This window comes from Natrix helvetica, assembly GCF_964273705.1.
Source record: "Natrix helvetica genome assembly, chromosome: 1".
In the NCBI taxonomy this organism is placed as follows: Eukaryota; Metazoa; Chordata; class Lepidosauria; order Squamata; family Natricidae; genus Natrix; species Natrix helvetica.
In genome coordinates this window covers 5578864-5606025 of record NC_138548.1, presented here as the reverse complement: position 1 = coordinate 5606025, position 27162 = coordinate 5578864, and the positions used below count along the sequence as shown (strand labels likewise).

Genomic DNA, 27162 nt, shown 5'->3' with positions numbered 1-27162 from the left:
TTTGTATATGGAGGTTGTGGAGGTCAAACACAACTTCACCTTCACTCTAAAGTCTACATGAACTGTGGATTCACAACAAGAGACACAAGGATGTTTTTCCTCTTCTCGCGTGCAAAACAAATCCAGTGCTAAGGGGATAGGAGAATTGCTTTTTCTTGCAATTATCATAAGGACAGTAATTCTTAATGTATTCCCTTGTGGATTTCTCCCCACGAAAGGCTTCCAAGAGAAAAATCTGCAGTGAAAAATATGCTCTGGCTCCTTCCAGAGGGGGGAGGAGAGTTCACCTTCACTTGTCTTGCAAAGGACCAACTCCTTTGTTTGGTGAGACTCAGTTGGCCTCAGTTTTCTCCTTGGTTGCAGCCCAAGCACAGGTGAGAAAAAGCTTACCTGGAATAAATTTGCCCTGGAGACATCCAGGTGGCACAGTCTGTCTCTTTTGTGCTGAGATTTGAAGCGCTCCCTGCAATTCAGCCTCTCCATCAACCATGATTTCTGATCTAGGAGGGAAGGTGAGAAGAATGGCTGGGCTGCCTCTCCTCCTGATGCTGCTGCTGTTGCTTTTCTGGCTCCTGCCTCCAACATCTGCTAAGAGCATGCAAACTGTATGTGTCTTGAAGAAACATTCCAGCATTCACAGATACTATTACAAGCCTGGTGATCTGATTATTGGTGGGAATTTGCATCTGCAAACCTTTGTTCCTTTCAGGAAACCAGACTTTCAAAATGACCCATTACGGCTTGGTGTTTATACTTCGTAAGTTTCACCAGGAAGGGGAAGATGTAAATCATTGTTTCCTTTGCTTTTGATTTAGGGACACTTTGTGGAATTGTTCTAGTGATATTTGCAATGTCCAAATGTAGTTCAAATCTTTGTGCTTTTCTAATAAAGAGCCAGGCTCATAGATTGGCTGGAATTATCCACGTTCCCAGAACTCCTCATCAGGAAGATGATAAGCAATGGAATTTAAGGAGAGAGAACACACTAGAAACTCTGTCTAGAGAATTACTTGACTTATAGTATTTATCTGGACTGAAAGTCAAATCAGAAAATTAAGAATTCAGCCCTTTTAGAGTGTCAGGTAAAAATTCAGTTTTGTAATCAGTATTGTTCATGAATGGACTTACTTTTCAACCTTTCAGAACTTTTGATCAGAAGCTGATGAAAGTTTATTTAAAGTGAGAAGGAACAACATGTAACAAACTCAGCTGGCTTAGGGAAGATTTTGAGAGAATAATATTAATTGGGAGAAAAACTCAAAGAAACATTCTGTCCTTTACAGAGGGGGCTGGTGTAGTAAACCAGAAACAAAACTCATCCTGAAATCAGCATTTCTCATGAATAACGCCTTGAAGTAAATCAATGGCCTCCACTCTGGAGTCTTGTGCTCAGCAATGATGACCAGACCTGAAGCATCTGCTCAACCAAATACATGCATAGACTCAAACTAGACTGTGATGTTTCTCTGCATCATTCAATGTGTGTGTGTGTAGCTATATGTAGAATAGTTCCCTTTTGAGAGCTGAACACAATGGCATTTCATTTTAATGTATGCTGATTAGTATACATTTAAAATGACAATGGAATTCTATTCTATTCTATTCAATCCCATCCCATTTCCATTATTTCCATTTCTGTTCTAAATTGATTAGGCTGCTGGAAGAGCAATGGGGGAGGATTGCAGCCACTGGAGGAAAGAGAAGGAGGCAGGAACAATAGAGGAGTTTGAAATGGTCCATGATGTGGAGAGACAAGGCTTTTCTTCTTTCTCACAAAACCTTTCAAATTTAGAATAGGAGAGTTGGAAGAGACCTTGGAGGTCTTCTAGTCCAACCTCCTTCTTAGGCAGGAAACCATACACCACTTCAAACAAATGGATATCCAATCTCTTCTTTAAAACTTCCACTGTTGGACCATTCACAACTTATGGAGGCAAGTTGTTCCACTGATTAATTGTTCTAGCTGTCAGGAAATTTCTTCTCATTTCTAAGTTGCTTCTCTCCTTGATTGGTTTCCATCCATTGCTTTTTGTCCTACCCTCAGGTGCTTTGGAGAATAGTTTGACTCCCTCTTCTTTATGGCAGCCCCTGAGATATTGGAGCACTGATATGAAATTTAATTAAGAAACTTTTTTTAAAAAAAAAAACCTCATACTTGGGACTTGCTGCTCCAAAACAAAATGCCAAAAGAACACAGAACAAAGGGAAGGCAAACTCTTCCTGAATTCATGAGCTTTCCTCTAAGGGTCCCCAATGCTGTTCTCACTCTAGAGTGATACCCAAGAATTACCAGCAGTTCATGGCCTTGGTGTTTGCTGCCAGGGAGATCAACAAGGATCTGGTTCTCCTGCCCAACATCACCCTTGGCTTCCACATCTATGACAATTACCAAATTGAGACGAAGATTTCCTTATACAGCCTCTCCCTGCTCTCCACAAGAGGCCGAATGGTTCCAGGTTATAAATGTGACAGGCAGGACTCTCTGCTCTCTGTCATTGGAGGTCTCGACCCCAAATCTTCAAGGTTGATGGCCTCCATCTTCAGCATCTTCCAGGTCTCACAGGTAAGCGGGCTGCACAGGGTACAATATGGTGTAGACAAACCACACAAGACCCAATGATGAAAGCAAAGATCTTTTGGGGAAGGGTACATCAGGAATGTGATACTGAGAGAATCCAATGAATTCATTTTTATATTTAATATCTCAAGATATGTTTTCTATGAGCCCCCCAAAAGTAGGTAATTCTGAAATGTTGTATGTGCCAAAAGGAATTTGTTCCTAGGATTTCTCACAAAAGTGTAGCCACCCTCTCAATGCAATTTTTTTAACCCTCTTTATGAGTTGATGGTTTATTCCTTTGACTTCTGATTTACCACAATGAGGCAAAATAGGTAACTGCTGGCTCTTCCTAAGAAGGGAGGAAGATGAAGCCTGCCACTCACAATGAGCAAAACTAACCGTGGGGCAATCAACCACACAATAGGGACCCTTAACATCAGCATTAAAGTGTACTTTGTCTCTTAAAGAGGATTCTCACTTTCTCCAGCTTGGTATTGGCTTTGAGTTCACTCAGGGAGACAGCACAGTTCATTCTTCCTTCTTCCAAATTAATCCCAGTGAATTCCCTCAGTATGTGGGCTTAGTCCAGCTGCTCCTGTATTTCCAGTGGAACTGGGTTGGGTTGGTGGCCCCTGATGATGACAATGGAGAACATTTCATCTCATCTGTGATGCCAATGCTCAAGGAGAAGGAGATCTGCCTGGTCTTCACTGAAATATTCAAATCTGAGGAAATGATGGATACAGCCAGACATTTCATTCGTATTTTCAACAGTTGGCTTAAAGTTGAAGTGATTGTTCTGTTTGGAGACTCCAGAGTTGTTGAAAATATTCCAGTGGCTCTGAATGTTTATCAAGAATTTCAAAAGACAACATTTCAAAAAGTTTGGATCTTAACTTCCCTTTGGAAACTGAGTGAGATGGAACACGATGAGACATTGAAAATTGTAACGCAATTCCATGGGGCTTTGCATATTAGGGGCCACACCAGTGATTTATTGGAATTCACCCATTTTCTTCTAACTTTAGACCCTTTCAACCCACAAGGCAATATATTTCTGGCACTATGGTGGGGAAAGGTGTTTGATTGCACAGTCCAGAAACCAGGAAAGATCCCTCAAAAGGGGGAAAAAACATGCTCAGGAAAGGAAAAATTACAAAACGTACCTTCTTACATCTTCGAAACAACCATGACGAGTGAAAGTTACAAAATCTACAATGCCGTTTATGCTGTGGCACACGCTTTACATGCAATGCATGGATCAGGAGGGCAACCAGCCATGAAGAAGCTTGGAAGGAGGATCTCCAAAATCCAGTCATTCCAGGTAATTTCTCTGACTTTTTATCCAGTCCACAAAGGTTTAGACTGGGAGCTCTGCATGTGTATTTTTGAGCTACTGATTAAAGTCTCCATATGGAGTGAGGCCCTGATGCCACCAAACCAAACGGTGATGCAGTTTGTTAAAATGCTCTCAACCGTGACTCTCTAAAAAGCGCCCAGGATAGGAGGAGAAATATGGTGTGGTGCCGTGGCCTAGAGGTGGTGCTGTCACCTCTCAAACAGGAGGCTCTCAGTTTGATCCTAGATAGAGGCAGGTGCTTCTCTCTCTGGGCACACTGGGAATATATCTGCTGAACAAAACTCTGCATTGGTGACAGGAAGGGCATCCAGCCATTAAAACACTCTGCTAGCTCCACTCAATTGCCCAGACTCCACCCCACAAGGAATTAGGGGGCCATTAAATGAAGATGATGATGATGACAGAAGGAAAAAGGTGTGGTTTCTTTTTTTTCCAGCTTCTTCCCTATTTGAGGAACGTCCACTTCAACAACAGTGCTGGAGATGAAATCTCCTTCTCGGAAAACGGGCTGGGATTGCCTTGCTATGAGATTCTCAACTGGCTTCTCCTCCCAAACCATTCTTTTGTCCCTGTGAAAATTGGCCGTATAGATCCCGGAGCTTCCCCAGGGCAGGATTTTACTATCCACTCCAGTTCTATTGTTTGGGCTACCAAGGTGAGATGGAGGGAACTGTTCTGAATTCAGGGAAAGGCTCGTTCTCTCCTGGGGATGGCAAATGTCTTTCTCATTGAAAAAAGAGGATAATTAATCAGGAAATATGACAGCTGGGCTGTGAAAGTTCTCTTTTTCATGCAACTGGTTCAAGGCTGATTTGTGCCATCTTCAGAACGCCTTGGAATTGAAGAAAAGTCCTGGCTGAACCCAGGGTGCAATTAGAGGAAACAACAGTGAATGCTATGATTCATTCCTGTTTAGTTTGAATGTAATGAATGTTTCTTTTAGAAAAAGCTGTCGCTCAAAGACACTATGCCAGAATGTAATTTAGAATAGAGTAACAGAGTTGGAAGGGGCCTTGGAGGTCTTCTAGTCCAACCCCCTGCCTAGGCAAAAAACCCTACACCACTTCAGACAAATGGTTATCCAGCATCTTCTTAAAAACTTCCAGTGTTGGAGCATTCACAACTTCTGGAGGCAAACTGATTAATTGTTCTCACTGTCAGGAAATTTCTCCTCAGTTCTAAGTTGCTTCTCTCCTTGATTGGTATCCAACAGGGGTGGGTTCTGGCAGTCACTACTCATGGGTGTACCACATGTGTGTGCTTGATGCGCACTACACGTGCATACACAATGCAATGAACATTGCTTTTGACATGCTACTAGGCTGGGGGCTGAGGTTTTATGCTGCATGGATGTGATAGGGTTTTCCTGGCAAACTTCAGCTCTAGGGCCTCTTCTCAAACATTTCTCTTTTCTCTTTCAGAAGGTGCCCTTTGCCAGGTGTGGTGTCAAGAGGTGCCAGGCAGGAGAGAGGAGAAGAGTTCCAGAGGGCGAGCAGGTTTGCTGCTACCAATGTGCTCCTTGTCCAGAAGGAACCATCTCTAATCAAATAGGTAGAGCATAATTCAAATGTAGATCTTCCAGGATCAAGGAAGCCATTCGGTAGATCAAAACATTAAGAGTAATTTTGGTCACATGTGGTGGCTTTTATGTGCTTCAAGGTGTGGATACAAATTGCCCTGCCTACTGTTTAACTAGCCACACCTGAGGGATGACGATTATCAGAACTTCTCTTCTGACCCAATTTCATACACAGTGGAGTCAAGGCAACAATTTTCTAAATTTACTGCTGTCCTTTCTGCTCCTGCTGTCACATATGAATGGGAATATTGGCTACTGATACTTTTTATAAATTAATACAATAGTGTAGCTGTTCATTTGTGTTACTTTATTGTGCCTCTTCTGTCTGGAATATTAATCTTCCTGGAAACTTTCAGCTGGGATGATTTGACATAGGGGAGACCCATTCTCCCACCTCAGAGACCTCCCATTCCACACAGGTGTGAGTGTTCTCCTTTCTGCATGTCTGTGTCATCTTATGATTATAAGACATATCAGCAGATAATATACCTGAACAGTAAATAGCAGGATCCCTAATAGACAGGTGTATAGATCTTATTGGGCTTCCAGTATGATCTGGGGGTGGGGGAAGATCAGATTCCAATTTCTCCCTGTGAAAGAAAAATAAAACAATCATGCAAATTCTCAATGAATGGGGAAGAGAGATCCAGTTCTCTGAGCAACTGGGGCTCTTTTTCAATCCATGATGATTTCCACATTTTAGGGCTGCCCAAGAATTGTTTTCATCACTTCATCAACATTTCATCACAATTTTGAATTGCACACAGTGGAATCCTAGAAGGGGTGAATAAAACTCACTGTGGATGACCCTGAGTCCTAAGACAAAGACTCTTAATTGCAGATGCAGCTCACTGTGACCCCTGCCCAGAAGACCAATTTCCCAACAAGGACAAGGACCAATGCATTCCAAAGAAGATGCACTTTCTTTCCTATCAAGAGACTCTGGGATACACTTTAGTTTTCCTTACTCTTTTTCTCTCTGTGATCACATCTGCAGTCCTGGCAATATTCCTTAAACATCGTGACACACCAATTGTCAAGGCCAACAACCGTGATCTCACCTACATCCTCCTGGTTTCTCTCCTTCTCTGCTTCCTCTGCTCCTTTCTCTTCATTGGTCGACCCAGGAGGTTCACTTGTCTTTTCCGACAAACTACTTTTGCCATTCTCTTTTCCCTTGCGGTTTCCTCTGTGTTGGCAAAAACTGTCATGGTGGTTCTGGCCTTCATGGCCACCAAACCAGGGAACAAGACAAGGAAATTCTTAGGAAAACCACTGACCAACTCCATTGTCTTAGGCTGTCCCCTGGTCTAAGCAGTCCTTTGTGCCACCTGGCTGCTAAGTTCTCCTCCATTTCCCAACATGGACTACTACTCTTTGATTGGAGAAACCATCCTGGAATGTAATGAAGGCACAGCTTTAATGTTTTATACTGTCCTCGCTTACCTGGGTTTCTTGGCCCTGATCAGTTTCACTGTGGCCTTTATGGCTAGGAAACTGCCTGACAGTTTTAATGAAGCCAAATTCATTACTTTCAGCATGTTGGTCTTTTGCAGTGTTTGGATCACCTTCCTCCCCACCTACCTGAGCACTAAAGGGAAGTCCATGGTGACTGTGGAGATTTTTTCCATCTTGGCCTCTGGGGCTGGTCTCTTGGCTTGTATCTTTTTCCCCAAATGCTTCATTATCCTACTGAGGCCCCATCTAAATTGTAGGGAAAATATGATAAGGAACAAAAATCTCTAACTGATGCACACCTGGGAAACATTTTAATTTTGCTTTGTGGCATGTTTAGTATCTTGTGACTTTTCTAAAACATTTTGGCAGAGAAAGTGTAACATGTCCATTAATGACATTATCAAATGCTCTAACTGATTATACTAAGAATCACTTGTTTGAGGTGGGCAAATATAGAAACTGAATAAGTAAAAGAATGACTAAAAAAATAAACCTGCTATCAGGAACAATCATACAGTCCTTTTCATCCCATGTCTTCCAGGTGTCCACATTGGGGCCCGGTTCCCTATGGAGAAAGAAAGCTTGCTGTTAATGATATGTTCATTATTTTGAGAAATATATTTTTAATTTTAATTCTTTTAATTAGCTAGTGTATATTTTAGTGCTTTAAAAGGTTAGGTTCCATATCAATGTTTCTGTGCATATATATTTGTTTCCATCATTTCTGACACCTTGTAGAGTTTCCTCTTATTTCTTTCTTTTTTCAAAATTTACAGTTTTTATTAGAGTATAATATAAAATTCAAAAATATGAAAGCAAATAGCAGGAAGATTAAGGGAGGGAAAGGAGAATGTAGAAAAGAAGGGAGAAAGTGGAGAAAGGCATTGACTTCCGATCCTCTTTGGTGCAGTGGAATAAAACAGTAATATCAAACCTCAACATTTTACTTGTACATAACAATATAAACCAGAGATGTTATTCAGCAGGTTCTGACCAATTTTGGAGAACCGGTAGCGGACATTTTGAGTAGTTCAGAGAACTGGTAAATACCACCTATAACTGGCCCTGCCCCCATTTATTCTCTGCCTCCTGAATCTCATTTGATTGGGAGGGAATGTGGATTTTGCAGTATCCTTCCCCTGCCATGCCCACCAAGCCACATCATGCCCACCAAACCATGCCCACAGAGACTGTAGTAAAAAAAAATTGAATCCCACCACTGGATAAACTAGCCATTTCTATAACAACAAATTTATCAAATCAGTAAAACTCAAAATCAGAGTTTCATTTTTTTTCTACCACAAGCACAAAGTCTAGAATAGTTTCCAAGTAGAAACAAAAGAACTTATGTTTTTTTCTTCAATCAAAATGGTGAATTTAGCCACTTCTGCTAACTCCATCAACTTTTGCAGCCATACGTCCATTTTGGGGACTGAAATGTCCTTCCATTTTTGTGCATAAAATAGTCTTGCTGCCATCAACATGTATAACATCAAAGTTCCATTTTTCCCCAACTCTGTTTTGTGGCAGCCTTTCTGACTCTGAAATTACACAACAGCTTTAATAAGCCATGTTCATTACATTTAGTATGCTGGTCATTTACATTATTTGGGTCACTTTCTTCTCTGCTAATTTGAGGACCAAATGGAAGTCCATGGTGGCTGTGGAGATCTTCTCCATCTTGGCCTCTGGGGCTGGTCTCTTGGCTTGCATCTTCATTATCCTACCAAGGCCCAATCTCAATTGCTGAGAGAATATAATGAGGCATAGGAATCTCTGATTTATTTGTAAAGAAGTAACTTTTTTTGTCTTTGGGGCTTTTTAAAATTTGATGTTGTTTTTTTAACAATAATAAAATAAGAGATGTGCTTGTTCAGTAAATGATTAGAAACAGTTGTGAAATGTAAAAAAAAAATTGCCACTGGTTCTCTGGGCATGGCTTGATGTGTGAGTTGTGTGACTGGGTGGGCATGGCCAACTTTTTTAATTTTTAAAGCATTTTTTATTACCTAATCACATGAACCAGTAGTAAAAAATGTTGTCAGACATGCCTCCTTCAAAATCCAAGAAAGGAAATCCCCAACTCCATTGTTTTAGAGAAAAGGTACTTTTACTGGATGTGAACTGATAGCAATGAATGTAAAGCAAGATCTGAGGCTAAAGGCGCAAAATTGTACATATCAAATGTTTTCCTAAATCCCTCCCTCCAAGAACCCCCAAGCTGAATGTCCAATCTCTAGCCCCCAAGGGTGTCATGTGGGGTGCATCTTTCGATGGCTTCATCCATCTTGTAGGTAGAGATGGTTGACCTTGACTGAACCTAAACAAGTCCATTCAGCATGTGCAGAAGATGGTGCGAACAAAACTCCTGGGAGTTTTCCTCCAGCATGCTTCCCCTCCCAAATACCGAAACTCCCTCCTCCCTGTTACTATGGCAGCCTATAGCAAGCAAGCAATATAAAGGCTGACATTTGGCCCTCCTGCAGAAAAGGTGTTAGCCCTGGAGAAAAACAACAAAACACATAGAAAAACAGCAAGAATATTAATACAATATAATCAAGGTTTATCAGGGTACTTAGAATGAAACAACTGCAAAAGCTTTGGGACCTTGACATCTTGCTTGTTCACCCACTCAGAGTGGGAGGGATGGAAATGTTTCCAAACAACTAAATACTGTATTTCCCCCCTATGATTTCTGGAAACATTAATCTCTTTTACTTCAAAATTCTGTTCTCCCTCAATAAGGACAGGAGGAGGAGTGTGGGCTGGTTGAAATGAGGAACTATGTTCCGGTTTCAATAAACTAACATGAAATACGGGATGGATTCTCCTGAGGGTTTTGGGTAATTCCCACTGCACTTTAACCTGGTTCATAATTCTCACAATGGGGAGAGGGTCCACAAATTTTGCTCCAAATTTCTTTGACTTTGGGTAGTCTGAAGATCCTTAGTAGACAAAAAAAAACCTATCTCCAACCTGGTATTCTTTTGGCTTAACTCTTTTCTTATCAGCTTGTTTTTTATGTGCTTGTTGAGCTTCATCTATCTCTTTACGAGTCATGGGCCAGAGATGACCTGTTGTTGTTTGATCCACTCAGATAGGGAAGGGTTTTGTGGGTTTTCCTGGGGCAATTCAAGGTTAGGCACAAAATCCTGACCAGCAACCACTTTGAATGGGGTGAACCCTGTACTGCTATTCATGGAGTTATTATACATGACTTCTGCAAAAGGCAGTAGGTCGGCCCAATTATCCTGTTGATAATTGACATAGCACCTGAAGTACTGCTCTAGAATGGAGTTCGGCTGTTCGCAAGCCCCCTTTTGTCTGCAGATGATGGGCAAAGCTTAGACCTTGGGCAGAGTCTAACATTTTCAAGAACTCCCTCCAAAAGTAGGAGGTGAACTGGACCCTTCCCCATCTGAAACAATGCATTCAGGAACACCATGTAACATATATACACATGGAGGATGAACAGTTTAGCTAGTGTTTTTGCTGAAGGAGTCTTGCAGCAGGGCACGAAATGCACCTGCTTAGAGAACAAATCTGTGTTTGTTTGTTTGTTTTGTTTGTTTTATTGGATTTATATGCCGCCCTTCTCCCAAAGGACTCAGGGCAGTGTACAACATTAAAAAACACGTATCACAAAAGTTAAAAGGAAATTAGATAAGTATCCAAAAAAAAACCCAAACCCAATTAATATAACAATACATTTTAAAAATTAGATAAAATTAACAGGCCAGGCCAGCTTGCTTGCTGGAAAAGCCAACTTTTTAGGGCGCGTCAAAAGGACTGGAAGTCGGGGATTATGTGAAGCTCCAGGGGCAGCTCATTCCAGAGGGAAAGCACTCCCACAGAGAAGGCTCTCCCCCTGGGGGTCACCAGCCGACACTGCCTGGCTGACGGCACCCTGAGGAGGCCAACTCTGTGGGATCGTACTGGACGGTGGGAGGCTACTGGTGGCAGTAGGTGATCTCGCAGGTACCCTGGGCCTAAGTAATAGAGCACTTTAAAGGTCATAATTAGTACCTTGAATCGCAACTGGAAAACAACCGGCAACCAGTGCAGGCCGCCTAAAAGAGGTGTAACATGGGAGCACCAAGGTACCCCCATGATAACCCGCACGGCCACATTCTGGACCAGCTGAAGCCTCCGGGTGCTCTTCAAGGGCAGCCCCATGTAGAGAGTGTTGTGACCACCCAAATGACAGTATTTCCATTATTCTCTGGTAGTTCGACAATGAAGTCCATGGATATCTCCTTCCAAGGGGCACCAGGCGTAGCAACATTCTGGAGTAGTCAATGTGGCTTTCCAGGTGGACTCTTCACCATAGCACAAACAGAACAACTAGTAATGTAGGATTCTATGTCTTTTTTCAAGGAAGGCCACCAAAACTGCCTTTTAACCAAATGTAAGGTCTTCATGAACCCAAAATGTCCAGCCACTTTTGAATCATGGGCCTGTTGGAGGACAACACATTTAAGACTAGCAGGCACATACAACTTATCTCCCACCCACGCAAGGCCATCACGAATTGTGCATTTGTTTGAGTGGGATTTGCACCAGTCATCGGATGTTAGTGCTTCCCTCAGATATTTAATTAGCTCTGTGGATACATCCTGGTCAACCTTTCCCTGACATCTGGTTACTATGGGAGCCACTATCTCAGAGTAAAATTGAAACGATTGAAGTGTTGTGCCCAGCAACTTACTTGGGCGACAGTTTCTGGGGTGTTTTCTTTTTTTTTTTTTTCCCAAAAAGTTTTATTGGCTTTTTTAAAAACATTTATGTGGAAAAGGGTAGGTGGAATTACAAATTTTGGCAGTTGCAAATGTGGCAGATGCCCCCTCCCTCCAAACTCCTAGATTACATCAAAATACCAAATCTTAATACATAATCATAAAAAGTCAGCATCTTAATTCTAGAAAGAATAATTTTCAATCAATTTATATAATTATAATATATAGTCTAGTTATAAATTCATTTTTACTTTCGGTCTGTTTATAACATTGTGATTTTCTTATTTATTTTTGTGATCTGAGCTTTCTTGGTGTTGCCCCTTCACCCCCCGCTGGCAGAGCTCCGGCCCCTCCCGTGTCCTGCGTGACCGTTGTGGTGTCTTCTGTTTTTTCTAGGTTGGCTTTATTTTTTTCCATAAAGGCCTGTGCCTCTATGGGTGTATTAATTCTGATTCTTGTCTCCTCCCAGAATATCAGCATACCTTCAGGCATCAACCATCTAAACCACACCCCCTTCTGGTATAATTTATTCGCCAATTGCGAATAATTTTTCCTTTTTTCCCTAATTTTTTTGGGAATCTGCTTTAGAATGGTTATCTCCCTGTCACAGTATGTCAATGTTTGCCCCCTTTGCACACCCAGAATTTCATCTCTTGTGGTTTTCCTAAGGAATTTAATGTGAACCTCCCTGGGTACATTATGTGTTCTGGCATATGCTGAATTCACTCTATAAGCTAGGTCTATCTCCCATTCCATCTGCTGTTTATCTTTGTGTATGTATTCAGCTAGAATATTAGTCATAATGTCCCTTATGTTTTCCCCATCTGCTTCTATTACATTTTGAAATCTAAGATAAAAGGACATTCTCTCAAACTCTATTTTCATTTGTTGGATGTCAAGTTCTTTGTTCCCCTTCTGTAAAGCCTCTACCCCCCCCTCGCCTCCGCCACCCCACCCTCCACAAGGTCCAGTCTCTGTGAGTTCTTAAAGATTTGGGCTTGGTTCTGTTTAATTTCATCTTTCATTTCCCTTAACTGGTTCTTAATTTCCTCCTGGCCCTGTAGAATTTGTTGAAGCATTTGTTGAAAGTCTATCTCTGTAGTCTTGGGTTGCATCAGTTCTGTTATCTTTGACTGTGTAGCTGGGCTAGACGTTGCAGACGTTGGGGCAGAAGTAGCAAATCCAGGCTTTCCAGGAGGTGGTCTTTTTGGAGACATGGTTTTTAAAGCAAGGAAATCAGTCAAAATAGAGACTGGGCAGCTGGAGAAGTAGAGCAGGCAGGCGAATCCAGAAGGCAGAGGATCCAAACAGATGGGGGTTTCTTTAGTCAGTCTAGCAATAGATGAAAATTTTTTCCCCAAAGAGTTCAAAAAAGAACAATCCACAAGAGATTCCTCTGGGTGACTCGGAGACAAAGACCGGAAGCCTGAATTTTAAAGGTGGAGTCAGGTTTCACAGTTCATGAAGACAACGGAAGTGTGCCATCTTGCCCTGCCAGCTTTGGGCTCAGAGGCATAATAAAGTTTTAAAAGTTCAGAAAGTTCTCAGTTCACCCATAGATTCTGGAGCTAAGTCCAATGAAAGTCACTTTTATGAGGGTGAGGGATCATTAGTTGGCTCTCCCCCCTCCTCCTTCCCCTGAGGGCGAAAGCAAAATCTTCTCAAGCCGCTTGTCCAAGGGAGGGGGGGAAATCCCCCTCCCTCTAGCCGCACCTCTAGCAAAAGTCCGAAAGTTTAACTTTTTTTTTTAAAAAAAGATGCTGAAAAGTCCATAAATTCAAGATAAAGGGAATGGAGAAGGGAAGCCTCTCACCACATTGCCGCTGCTTCGTTCAATAGTGCGTTCTCCGATCGGCATGGGGCGAGGCGCGCGCACACGGGCGCCCTCCGAGACTGCTCCCCGGTGCCTAGAACGAAGCGGAGAAGCCCCCGCCAGCCGCCGCCGACGCCAGGACCCTCCGCGAGCCGTTCCCTCGGCAGGACACCTCTCCGGGGCGTCCTGTGCCCCCCCAGAATCGGGGGAAGCCCACCGGGAGAGCGGGAGCAGGCAAAGGCTTGCCTGTCGCCGTAGCCGCCGGAACCGGAAGTCCAGTTTCTGGGGTGTTTTCAAGGCCTCAGTGTTCTTATGATCTGTCCACACCTCAAAAGGGTGCTTGGCTCCTTCAAGGAAATGCTGCCAGGTTAGCAGGGTCCACCAGACTGCAAAAGCTTCTTTTCCCCAAATTGCCCACTTCCTTTTTGTCTCAGTTAATTTCTGGGAGGTGTAGGCACAAGGCTGTAGGATTCCATCAGCATAGCTTGAAGTAGTACCACCCCCACAGCCATGTCACTGGCATCAGCTTGGACCACAAAAGGGGCATCCATGTTTGGATGCTTTAAAACAGGTTCAGCCGCAAACATTTGTTTCAGTTTCTCAAATGCCACCTGACACTCCATGGTCCACTTCAGAGGCTGACTAGGTTTTGGCTTCGCCTCCCCATTTGACTTTAGGAATTTCATAATGGGCAATGCAATACTAGCGAATGAAGGATGAATTTGCAGTAAAAATTGGCAAACCCTAAAAATCTTTGTAGCTGCTTGTGGGTGCAGGGGGGCAGCTTGGACTTTCTCTGGGCCCATCTCAATACCCTCATGTGAAATGCGGTAACCCAAATAGTCACTTTTTTCCTGGTAAAATTCACTCTTAGACAATTTGGAATAAAGTTCAGCAGCCATGAGTTTCTTCAGGGCTGAGTGCACAAGTCTCACGTGTTCTTCTAAGGTTTCTGTGTAGATGAGGATGTCATCGAGATAAAGTAACACCCACTTATACAGATGTTCATGCAGCACCTCATTTATCAACTGCATAAACACTGCTGGCACTCCCTGCAGTTCGAACGGGAGCACTGGAAACTGGAAACAACCCAGAGGATTGTCAAAATGAAATTCAATGTAGAGAAAAGTTAAGATTTTACACTTAGGTAAGAAAAACCAAAAGTACACATTAAGACTGGTTGAAACCAGGTTTAATAGGAGTAACTATGAGAGGGATCTTGGAGTCTTAGTGGACAACTAATTAAATATGAGCCAACAGTGTGCAGCAGCAACCAAAAAAGCCAACACAATCTTAAATTACATTAACAGAGGGATACAGTCAAGATCAAGTGAAGTACTAATACCACTCTATAAAGCCTTACCAAGACCACACCTAGAATACTGCATCTAGTTTTGGTCACCACACTATAAAAAAATGTTGAGACTCTAGCAAGACTGCATAGAAGAGCAACCCGGATGATTAGGGACTGGAGGCTAAAACATATAACAAACAGTTGCAGGAACTGGGCATGGCTAGTCCAGTGAAGAGAAGGACCAGGGGAGACATGAGAGCAGTCTTCCAATACTTGAGGGGATGCCAAAGAGAGGAAGGGGTCAAGCTATTTTCCGGAAAGCCAGACAAAGCACCTGAAGGCCAGACAAGAAAAAATGGATGGGGTTGCACTGCCCCAAACAGACCCTATGTATCACCTGGAGGTCCTTCTTGACTCACAACTCCTGCTTGAGGATGAAGTGATAGTTCTGACTAGGATGGACTTTTCACAACTTGTTTATGTGCCTTTGCATCCCTTCCTGGGCAAATGATGCCCTAGTGCCCTCTTGGTTAGACTATTGCAATGTGTTCTATATGGGGCTGCCCTTGTATTCATAAACTTCAGCTGGTGCAAAACGCATAACTGAGAGCAGTTATGATGTTCCTAGTAGAGCCGAGCTGCATAGGTTGGTCTCATCACTCCTGAGCTTCTGAAGTTCCCTCAAACCTGTTCATGCTGGCAGACTTGGGTCCCGCAATAGGCAGGTGAACCCATGAGTTGGTTTTCTTGTGATTAACATCCCTCCATCTATATTCCCATTTCTGGTTTTAGTTCTGCTTTTATGGTTTCTAATTCTTTTGAATAAATATTCTTGAAAGGTGATAAGCAAATATTGTTTTCTTTACTAACAGGTTACATGAGATTGTTGTATGCTGCTCAGAATCACATTGCATGAGATGGGTGGCCATATAAATTTGATCAATGAATCTATTCCATTCCCTGCCTTGTGGGGATAACTAAACCCATTATTCCATTTAAACATTGGCATGATTGCTCACTCTTACTAGGGTACAGCTGACTGCCACCCTGCCCCATCAGCACCCATTCTGTCTGAACATACTATGGCGCAGGTCAAACTCCATCTTCTGTGCAGGTGTTCACTTTCAGATAAGTCAATAAGTTTACTACACTTTGACTCTCACGTCCATCTGCTCTGTGGATTAGCTGCAAGAGACACAAACATGTTTTTCCCTATCTCAGGTGCAAACCACATCTATTGCTCAGTGGGTAGGACACTGACTTTACCTTGCAATTATCAGAAGAACAGTAATTTGTATTGAATCCCCTGTGGATTTCAATCCAGAAAAAAATTCCGAGGTTAATTCTGCTTTCAAAAATATGTTCTACATTCTCTCACTGCTGGGAGACCTTGCCTTGTCTACCATAAAGCTAACTCCAGGGTTTGGTGAGACTCAGCTGGCCTTCATATCAAAGCACAAAGACAGGTACGAGAAAGCATGGTTGATACAGTATTTTATTGATTGATTAGTCTTGCAACCTTATCATTAAAATAATATAAAATACAGCACATAGTTTAATTTCAGAATATGACAGATAGGAAGAAATAAAGGGACATAATACAAATGTGTTAATACAAAGAGACAGCAGATAAATTTGCCCTGGGGCCATCCAGGAGGCACCGAAGCTGTCTATTGTGTTAAAACTCTGCTGAGATTTCAAGTGCTCCCTGCAATTCAGCTTCTGCACAAACCTTGATTTTTGATCTAGGAGGGAAGGTGAGAAGAATGACTGGGCTGCCTCTCCTGCTGCTTCTGCTTCTCTGGCTCCTTCCCTCAATTGCTGCTAAGGAGATTCAAACCGTATGTGCATCACAAAAACAGTTTAACTTTCAATATCCATGGGAATTTTATAGGCCTGGTGATCTGATTATTGGAGGGAATTTGCCCCTGTTCACCTCTGTGACGTCCATCATCCCAGATTTTGAAAAGAATCCATTCCATCTAGATAATGAAGCCACGTAAGTTTTACCTGGAGGGGAAAGATGTAGGTGATTGTTTTCTTTTCTTTGGATTCAGGGCCTCATTTAAGAACTCCTCGTTCTGGGGATCTTCAGATCTTAGTCCTTGTCTCAATAAAGAGGCAGATTCAAGAAATAGGCTAGAATTTCCCATCTCCCCAGAACTGTTCATGAGGAAGATGTGAGACAAGATAAAGTTGAGGAGAGACAACACTGTGAGACTCTTAGCTGCCCTAGTGAAGATGTTGACTTATAACATTAATTTGGACCTAAAGTTATAGTAATAAAAAAACTCAAAGAAATGTTCAATCTTATTCCAATGTGGGATATTGCCAAATAACCCCCACCCACCCCTGTTTAGGAATCAGCAGAGCTCATGAATAATGGCCCTTAGTGAGTCTGTGTTGTGACTCTCACTGGAGTCTTTTGCTCAGACCTGAAGAAGCTGCTCCGAGAGAGGAAGAAAATGATTAGGGAGGAAGAGGAGCAAATGGGGAGGATTTCAGACCAAGTGAAGGAAGGAGGGAGAACAGAGGGGGGTAAAATGATCTGGGATAAGGAAGACCGAGATTTTCTCTTTGCTCAGAAATTCACCTAAGTTGAATCAAGCAACATCCTTAACCCTCCCCCCCCCAAAAAAAACCCCAATTAAACGTGTGACTTTCTTTTCCATGGGTAAATAAAAAGGCAATGCCAACTTCAACAGCACACAAAATACAATGATATACAATATTTTTCTTTTGTTTTTGAATATATTTTTATTACTTTTACATTTAAAACAATGCAGTACCGCAAAGTCGAAGTGACCATACATTCACATTATATACAGCTAGTCTCAACCATTAAGAATTAGGCTACTTAATGCATTGTCTATCCTTCTGTCCAATCGCAATATATACAGTTTGTTCCAGTCTTGTCACCTTATCTTATACCAATCATAAAATCTGTTCCAGACTTCAAAATATTCTGATTCCCCTTTATTTTTAAGTTCAAGAGTGAGCCTATCTGCTTCCGCACAGGCCAACACTTTTCTGATTATATCTAGCTGTGATGGTGTATTTTCTTTTTTCCAATATTGTGCATAAGTTATGCGCTTCGCAGTTAGTACATGTATAATTAGATAAAGTGTATCTTTCTTAAACCCCTCCGGTATTCTACCTAGGAGAAAAATTTCTGGTTTAAACAAGATTTGGTCTCCCTCCATTTGTTCTAACCATGATTGAATCATTTTCTAATATTTTTTTTGCCTCATTGCACGTCCACACATATGATAAAAAGTGCCTGGTGTTTTTTAACACTTCCAACAGTTTGGGGCCACATTTTTGAACATTTTGGAAAGCCGGGGTGGGGGGAGATGCCACCTGAAGAACATCTTATAAACATTTTCTTTATACACCGTAGCCATTGTTAGTTTCTGATTAAGTATCCAAAGTTTTTCCCACTTAGCCAATTCCACATTATAAACAAAATTTTTCGCCCAGGCGACCATAGTTTCTTTGACATGTTCCTCCTCTAGCTTATACTCCAACAAAAATCTATACAACACTTTGATCAGCCTGTTTTCTGTCTGTATCAAAAGTTTATCTAATATTGTGTAATCTTTGGCAATACCTTCCTTCTTCCTATCCTGTGCAAACCTTGATTGTATCTGTAAATAAGACCACCATTCTACTTGTACCCCTTTTGATGTCAATTCTAATCTAGTTTTGATCTCCCCCTGTCTGTTCAATAGCTCTTTATATGGAACTATATTTTCCATATTAATTAAATTTGGGTGTATGTATGCTTCCATCGTAGATAGCCAAATGGGTATTTTGGTATAATGGTCGTGTTTAATTTTGTTCCATATTAATAACAGGGACTGTCTGATGTAATGTCTATTGAAATATTTGTGTGCAGATCCTTTTTCATACCAAAGGAAGGCATGCCATCCTACTTGGAGGTCATGACCTTCCAATTTGAGTAATCTTTTATTTCTCAACATTATCCATTCTCTTAGCCATGTTAGAGTGGCTGCAGTATAATAAAGTTCCCAATCTGGTACGCCAAATCCTCCTTTTTCCTTAGGGTCTTGCATAGTCTTGAGTTTTATTCTTGGTTTTCTTCCCTGCCAAATAAATTTCAAAACCAGTTGATTCAAATCCTTAAAAAAATCTTTTTCTAATTTAATGGGAATATTCTGAAATAGGAAAAGAAATTTTGGTAATACATTCATTTTTATGACTGCAATCCTACCCATCAGGGACAATTGTAGGTTTTTTCACCTTTCTAAGTCTTTCTTAGTTTTATTGATCAAATTAGTATAGTTATCTTCTTTGATGGTCACACACCTCGCAGATAAATGTATACCTTTTTTGACAGTTTGGATACCCAATTTCTTTGTTAACTCCTCTTTCGTTTTTGATGTCATATTTTTAACCAGCATTTTACACTTACAATACAATAGTAGAGTTGGAATGGACCTTGGAGGTCTTCTAGTCCAACCCCCTGCCTAGGCAGGAAACCCTATACCGTTTCAGACAAATGGCTATCCAACATCATCTTAAAGACTTCCAGTGTTGGGGCATTCACAATTTCTGGAGGCAACTTCTGTTCCACTGATTAATTGTTCTAACAGTCAGGAAATTTCTCCTCAGTTCTAAGTTGCTTCTCTCCTTGATTAGTTTCCACCCATTGCTTCTTGTTCTACCCTCAGGTGCTTTGGAGAATAGTTTGACTCCCTCTTCTTTGTGGCAACCCCTGAGATATTGGAAGACTGCTATCATGTCTCCCCTAGTCCTTCTTTCTCTTAAGCTAAACATACCCAGTTCCTGCAACCGTTCTTCATATGTTTTAGTCTCCAGTCCCCTAATCATCTTTGTTGCTCTTCTCTGCACTCTTTCTAGAGTCTCCACATCTTTTTTACATCGTGGCGACCAGAACTGAATGCAGTATTCCAAGTGTGGCCTCATCATAAAGCGGTATCAACACTTCACGTGATCTTGATTCTATCCCTCTGTTGATGCAGCCTAGGACTGCGTTGGCTTTTTTGGCAGCTGCTGCACACTGCTGGCTCATATTTAAATGGTTGTCCACTAGGACTCCAAGATCCCTTTCACAGTTACTACTACTGAGCAAGGTATCATCTATACTGTACCTGTGCATTCCATTTTTGTTGCCTAAATGTAGAACCTTACTCTTTTCACCATTGAATTTCATTTTATTAGATAGTGCCCAATGTTCAAGTTTGTCAAGATCCTTCTGTATCTTAAGCCTATCTTCTGGAGTGTTGGCTATTCCTGCCAGCTTGGTGTCATCTGCAAATTTGATGAGTTCCCCATTTATTCCCTCATCCAAATTATTGACGAAGATGTTGAAGAGTACTGGGCCTAAAACAGAGCGTTGGGGTACTCCACTACATACTTCCCTCCTTGTAGATGCAGTTTCATTCAGGACACGTTGAGTGAGGTTGGTCAGCCAGTTACAAATCCATCTGGTAGTGATGCTGTCTAACCCACATTCTTCTACTTTATCTAGTAGTAGGTTATGGTCTACCTTATCAAAAGCCTTACTGAAGTCCAAGTAAACTATATCAATGGCATTCCTCTTGCCCACTAATTTTGTCACATTATCAAAGAATGCAATAAGATTAGTCTGGCATGATGTGTTTTTGACAAATCCATGTTGGCTTTTGGCTATTACTTTGTTTGCTTCTAGGTGTTCGCAAATTCATTGCTTGATTATTTTATCCAGAATCTTTCCTGGTATTGAGGTCAGGCTGATAGGTCTGTAGTTTCCTGGATCTAATTTTTTCCCCTTTTTGAAGATGGGAACCACATCAGCTCTTTTCCAGTCCTCTGGTAGTTCCCCAGTGTTCCAGGATCTCTGAAAGATATAATTCAGTGGTTCTGATATCTCGTCTGCTAGTTCCTTCAGAGCCCTGGGTTGTAATCCATCCGGTCCCGGTGATTTGAACTCGTCTAGGGTAGACAGGTGCTCACTTACCATTTTCTTCCCTATTTCAATTTGTGTTCCTAATCTGATTTTTGTGGTGCTGCTTTTGATAGGTTGGACTGTTTTATCCCTTTGTGTAAAGACAGATGCAAAACATGAGTTAAATAGTTCTGCTTTCTCCCTGTTGCTTGTCACCTTCTTGCCACTTTCTCCTAGCAATGGACCAATTGTTTCCTTAACTTTTTTCTTGTTTTTAACATGTTGGAAGATGCTTTTTTTGTTAATTTTTACTTTTGTGGCAAGCCTTTCTTCATTGTGAGCCTTAGCTTTCCTCCCTTCATCTTTACAGGCTCAGGCTATTTGCTTATATTCTGCCTTAGTTATGTCCCTCTTCTTCCACTTTTTATACTTACCTTTTTTGTCTTTCAGTTTGTCAGATAGTTCTTTATGCAGCCATGCTGGTTTCTTTTGGGAGCTGTTATTTTTCTTCTTCATTGGTATTGTGCTAGACTGGGCTTTTGTGATCTCATTTTTCAAAATTTCCCAAGCTTCTTGAGTTGTTTTCCCCTCGAGGATTCTCATCCATGGAATTTTTCCCAAGCTCTCTCTAAGTTTATTGAAATTAGCTTTCTTAAAGTCCAAGACTCTAGTTTGACTTTGTTCTGCTACTTGTGTTTGGATAATGTTGAATTCCAATATTGCATGGTCACTTGCCCCCAGGGTTCCTATGGCTTCAACATCTTCTATCATTTCCTCTCTATTAGTGAGAATTAAGTCCAATATGGCTGATCCCCTTGTTCCCTTCTCTACTTTTTGGAAAACAAAGTTGTCTGCTAGATTTGTTAGGAACCTGTTGGATCTTCCACTTGGTGATATTTATTTGTCATATTTATTTATATTTGTATTTTTGTATTTATATTTATTTATATTTGTCATATTTATCTTTAAACCGACTATTTTCCTATACTCTGTCAATTCCTCAATAAGTTTCATACCAGACTTTATAGGATCCTTTAACACAAACACTAGATCGTCCCCAAAAGCTTGTAACTTAAATTGTTCCTTTTTAATTTCTAGTCTCTTTATCTGTTCCTCTTTACATACATTCCTGGCTAAAACTTCTAAAGTTAATATAAACAGCAGTGGGGATAGGGAACAATCTTGCCTTGTACCTTTCTGGATTGCTATACTTTGCGCTAATTCACCATTAATTATTACTTTGGCTTTTTGATTTGTATATATTGCTCTAATCGTGTTTATAAATTTATCCCCAAATTCCATGTGTTCCAATTGTTGATGCGAAAATTCCCAGTTCACATTATCAAATGCCTTTTGGGCATCGAGAAAACATAGTGCAACCTGTTTTTCATTATGCACTTCATAATATTCAAGAATGTTCAGGATAATTCTCATATTGTTTTTAATTTGTCTTCTGGGGAGGAATCCATTTTGATCTGTGTGGATGAATGATATAAGGAATTTTTTCAACCATTCTGCTATTATTAGAGCAAAAATTTTGTAGTCTGCATTTAGCACTGAGATTGGTCTGTAATTTTGTATAAACATCTGGTCTGTGTCCACCTTAGGTAATAATACAATATTAGCCTCTGTCCATGATAACGGTGTCTTCACCTCTTTCAACACAGCATTATAAACTTCCAACAGCATTGGAACAAGCATATCCTGGAATTCTTTATATATTTCCGTTGGCAGCCCATCCGGCCCTGCAGCTTTATTATTGTTTTGTCTTGTATGGCCTCAATTATCTCTGATGTTTTAATGTTTTCATTGAGCATATCTTTTATTTCCTCTGGTATCTTTGGCAGATCTGACTTTTCCAGATGTTGTAGTATTCCTTCCATTGTATAGTCTCGGTTTTCTCTATATAATTGTTCATAGAAATCTTGGGTAATCCTGTTCTTTTCCTCTAGTTGATAGCAGATCTCGCCTTTTTCATCTTTTTGTCAGCGTTCCAAATATCATGCAGAATTAAATCATTTTCCAAGGCAAAGTAGTCCTTAAAACTCCAATTTAATAAGACAGGCATGTTGGCATTAAGCTGGTGAATTTCAACTCTAATTTACATCCGGTGAATTCACCCAGTTAAAAGTTCATCATTTTTCCCCACACCCCATAATTCATCACATGGTCCAATCTTCATCTTCCACGCTGGCATGTACACCCCTCTTCTTCCGGCCAGGTGTCGAGGTGCGGAGACAAAAGACGACCTTGAGCTTCTAAGAAATTCATAACAATACATTCCACAATCCTACTCCTTTCTATTCCCCCCTCCCAACTACTATACCAATGAAACAGCATAATATATATATGTTTTAATTATGTGGCAGGCCAAAGATCCTAAAAGGAACAGAATTACAGGCCTGACACTTGTAATTTATTGATCCAATTCTCTTGCTTCTGCTTCCTCAGCCTATAGGATAGCCACCGCCCCGGTTTATTTGCATTCTCAAAAAAATTGTTTTGCTTTTTTTATAGACTGGGCCAATTTTGCTTTTTCAAATATAGCCAATTCATGTTTAATCAATTCCATACTTCCTTTTATACTTCTATTTTGTGGTTTCTTTTGAAATTTACTCTCTAAATTACTATAACTTTCTTTCAACTCTCTTATTTTTTGATTCTCAGTTTTTTTCTTCCTAGCTGTAGCCGATATTGTGACCCCTCTTATAAATGCCTTAGTTGTATCCCATAGGTTTTGTATGGATGTGTCTCCTGGCCAGTTTTCTTTGAAGAAAAATCTTAATTCCTGATTAACTCTTTTAATATATTCCTGATCCTTTAGGATAGTTCTATTGAATAACCAACGATAACTGCCCTTTTGTTTTTTCCATATAATCCTCATGGGATTGTGATCGGCCCATAAATTGGGTTCTATGTCTATCTCCTTCACTTCTGAAATTAACTCCATCAACATCCAGACCACATCTATCCTTGACCAGGATTCATGTCTATTCGAGTAGAAGATATATTGCTTTCCCTCTGGACATCTTTCTCACCATATATCATAGATATTAAATTCTTCAGCCATTTGGAAGAATGACCTCAGCAAAATTCTCCTAGCTCCTTTTCTCTTCTTTCCACTTTTATAGTCCCATTTCTGGTCAACTATAGCATTGAAATCACCCATTAAACAGACATTTTCATTTCCCATCTCTCGAATAATGCTATGTAGTCTATAATAAAAAATTTCCTGATCTTCATTAGGTGCATATATTACAACCAGTGACATCTTTTTTTGCTTTAACATTATTTCTACAATTAATATTTTCCCTTCTTCATCATGATAAATTAGTTTAGTCTGGATCGTGTCTTTAACATATAATGCTATTCCTCTTTTCTTTTGATCAGCTAATGCCATGTAAAGTTTACCCAATCTAGGATATTCTAAGATCTGGATCTGTCCTTTAGTTATATGGACCTCTTGCATTGCAATTATATCGTAATTCAAATGTTTAGTTTATTAAAGGTTGTTTTCCTTTTCTGGGGTAAGTTTAGACCATTGATATTCAATGATAGAATCTTGATTTCTCCCAACATGATTTTATGTGTATTTAGGTCGTGTGCTTCTTGTTGCTCTTATCTCTCTCACTTCTTTTGATTCTTCCCCCTTTTTGTCTAAAACAACTTCTTTCTCTTTTCTTGTCTCCACTAGTTCCTTTTCTCTTGTTATCTGTGCCCTGAGTCCTTGCATTCTTGATCCCAACTGTTCTCCTTTCCTCCTGCCCAACAAGATTGTTGTAGAAATATTCCGCTTGTTCCACCATGTCTATTCTGAATCTTCTATCTCTCCAAGTTACCAGTATGTCCTCCGGCATCAGCCATCTGAAGTTAATTTTGTATTTATTCAGTACAGATGTTAAAAATTAATAGGGCCTTCTTAGTTCTCTGATTCTCCTTGGTACCTGTTTTAGGATTGTTAGTTGTCTTTGATTGTGTATTAGCAGATCGTCTCTTGTTCTATTCAGCACCTCGTCGTGTATTGATTTTTTAGTGAACTTTACATGGACTTCCCTCGGGAGATTGTTCTTTTTTGCATAGTTTGTCTGGATTCTATATGTCTCATCGATCTCACTTGCCATCTCATCCTTTCCTATTCCCAAAGCCTTTGCCATAAGGTCTGCCATCATGTCTGGTAAATCCTCGCCTTTTTCTTCCTTTACATTCTGAAACCGTAGAAATTGGGCTGCTTTCTCCGATTCTAATGTGAGGACCGTTAACTCAAGTTCTCTGTTTGCTTGCATCAGCCTAGAACTCAGTTGCTCCATTTTTTCCCTCATTCTCCAACCTTCCTTCTATTACATTTATTCTTTGTTCGTGTTTATTCACCTGTTCCTGGAACTTCTCAAATTTATCATCCATCTTCTGCATCCTCTCCTTTAGTTCTCCAGTATCATTTCTTATTTCTCTAATATCCTTTTTTAGTTCTTTGTGATTTTTAGCCATTACCTCTTGCATAGTCTGTAATATCACCTGAAGCTCCTTCGTTGAATTGGATCTTTCTCTCTGGAGCATATCCTCTGAAGATCTTTGGTTTGAAGGGCCGGCAGCCGCTAGAGACAGCTGGGATGCTGGCTTCCTCCCCATGCCAATTTTTGTTAGATTTGTAGCGCTTGTCATTTTTTGAAGAATTGGATCCCTAATTTAATTATTTTCCAGAACTCCCACTTTCTTCTCTCCCTCGTAACTTTCCCCAGTCCTTCTTCTCCTTTCTTTCTTTCTTTCTTTCTTTCTTTCTTTCTTTCTTTCTTCTTCCTTCCTTCCTTTCTGCCTTCTTTCCTCTCCCGCTCCTCCGTTTCCCTCTCCTTTTCCTTCTTCCTCTACTCAATTATCAATTTTAAGTAGTATTAAGGGGTGGTATACTCAATATATCAATAGATTCAATAGATTCATATATTATTTGAAAACAACTATCATAGGATACAAAGAGAATGTGAGAGACTTATCTATCTATCTATCTATCTATCTATCTATCTATCTATCTATCTATCTATCTAAACACTTATAATATTACTATATTTCTATATTTCTATTAATGTATTAATCTGTTTTATTAACCTAAGAGTAAATTCTAAGAGTGTATTGCTTATGGTTATTTATTATATTGTAATCAAACCATCTTCTTAAGTAATCAATACTAATGCCAATAATATCAAAAAATGGTGGAATTAATAATCTTATAGCAATACCAATACCAATGACAATAACAATATATTCCTTTGATAGTAGTATTATAACATTAATTCCTATTCTTTAAGTTTGACCTTACATGTGACCCTCCTGAATTAAGTAATTATATGAAAATATTCTGAGTCCCCCTGGTCTGGTAAATCTTCTTTCTCTCTCTCCGGTTGTTTCTTTTAGTAATGTCCAATGATTAACATCAATGTTCTCCAATAGTCAGCTTTCTTGTTATGCAAGGGGTATAGTCACCAAAAGTTCTGTTTTCTCTTAAGGTATACCATGGGGGGGGGGGGGATTCCAGATTTCGCCAGTAGATGTCACTCTTCCACAAGCTAACCAGATACAGACTAACAAGAAACAGACTTGACAAAATATACTGCCATGAGTCAGCTTTTCTCTTCTTCTTCAAACCTTCAATAGTTAACTCATTTCCCCCTGAATGCATCCATGCAATCAGAGTTATTTACAGCCGGCCTTTGTTGTGTTAACTAATTAAGTTTAGATTCAGCTCCTCAGAAAGTTCAGAGAAGAAAAGAAAAAAGTCTCCTGCCTCCACTCAGCGTATTCCTCTCGCCGCTATAAAGGGGGGGGGGGGTGTAATAGAAAAAAAAACAACCACCCCAGTCCTTCCTTGAGCCCTTAATCTCTTGATCTATTTTGGAATACAAATACCTTCCACCAAGATCAGGAATCTGTTAAGGCCCTTGTGACTCCTGCAGCTTCTCTGTAATAAATCCTTGCTTACTTTGAACTGCTGTCATCACTCTGGGATGGCCTTTACAGATTGCCCTCTTCCACGCCCGGGGTTATGAAGGAAATTTCAAGCGCAGACCATGAACTGCCATCCTATGGTCATGTCAAACCAACCTTTTCTTCAGGCTTCCCAACAGGAAACCTTTGGTTTACAAAAGTCTTTCCAGAAACCCCTCCGGACGCCAGACCCAGCTGCACTTCACGGAGCTCTCCGTTCAAGCAGCTATTCATGCTGGCAGCTGGCCCCGCCTCCAAATATTTTTCTCATTACAGACTCACACCCCCAAACTACCAGTACTTCCTATCATTGATGTTTACTGTCATGGAGGTGAACAAGGACCTGGATCTCCTGCCCAACATCACCCTTGGCTTCCACATCTATGAGAATGGCCAGATTCAGAGGGAGATTTCCTCACACAGCTTCTCTCTTCTGTCTTCACAAGGCCGAATGGTTCCAGGTTATCAATGTGACAGG

At 40.6% G+C, this 27162-nt stretch overlaps 1 pseudogene across 1 annotated transcript in view; it reads left to right on the top strand.

Moving 5' to 3' along the window:
- Positions 1-7245, top strand: part of LOC309383999 (vomeronasal type-2 receptor 26-like) — a 28040-nt pseudogene extending 20795 nt beyond the window's left edge. The window contains exons 7-11 of the transcript in view: positions 364-374; positions 2272-2563; positions 4357-4575; positions 5342-5471; positions 6341-7245. The product of the transcript in view is annotated as a vomeronasal type-2 receptor 26-like (transcript). The remainder of the gene's footprint in view (positions 1-363; positions 375-2271; positions 2564-4356; positions 4576-5341; positions 5472-6340) is intronic.
- Positions 7246-27162: the final 19917 nt, after the last annotated feature.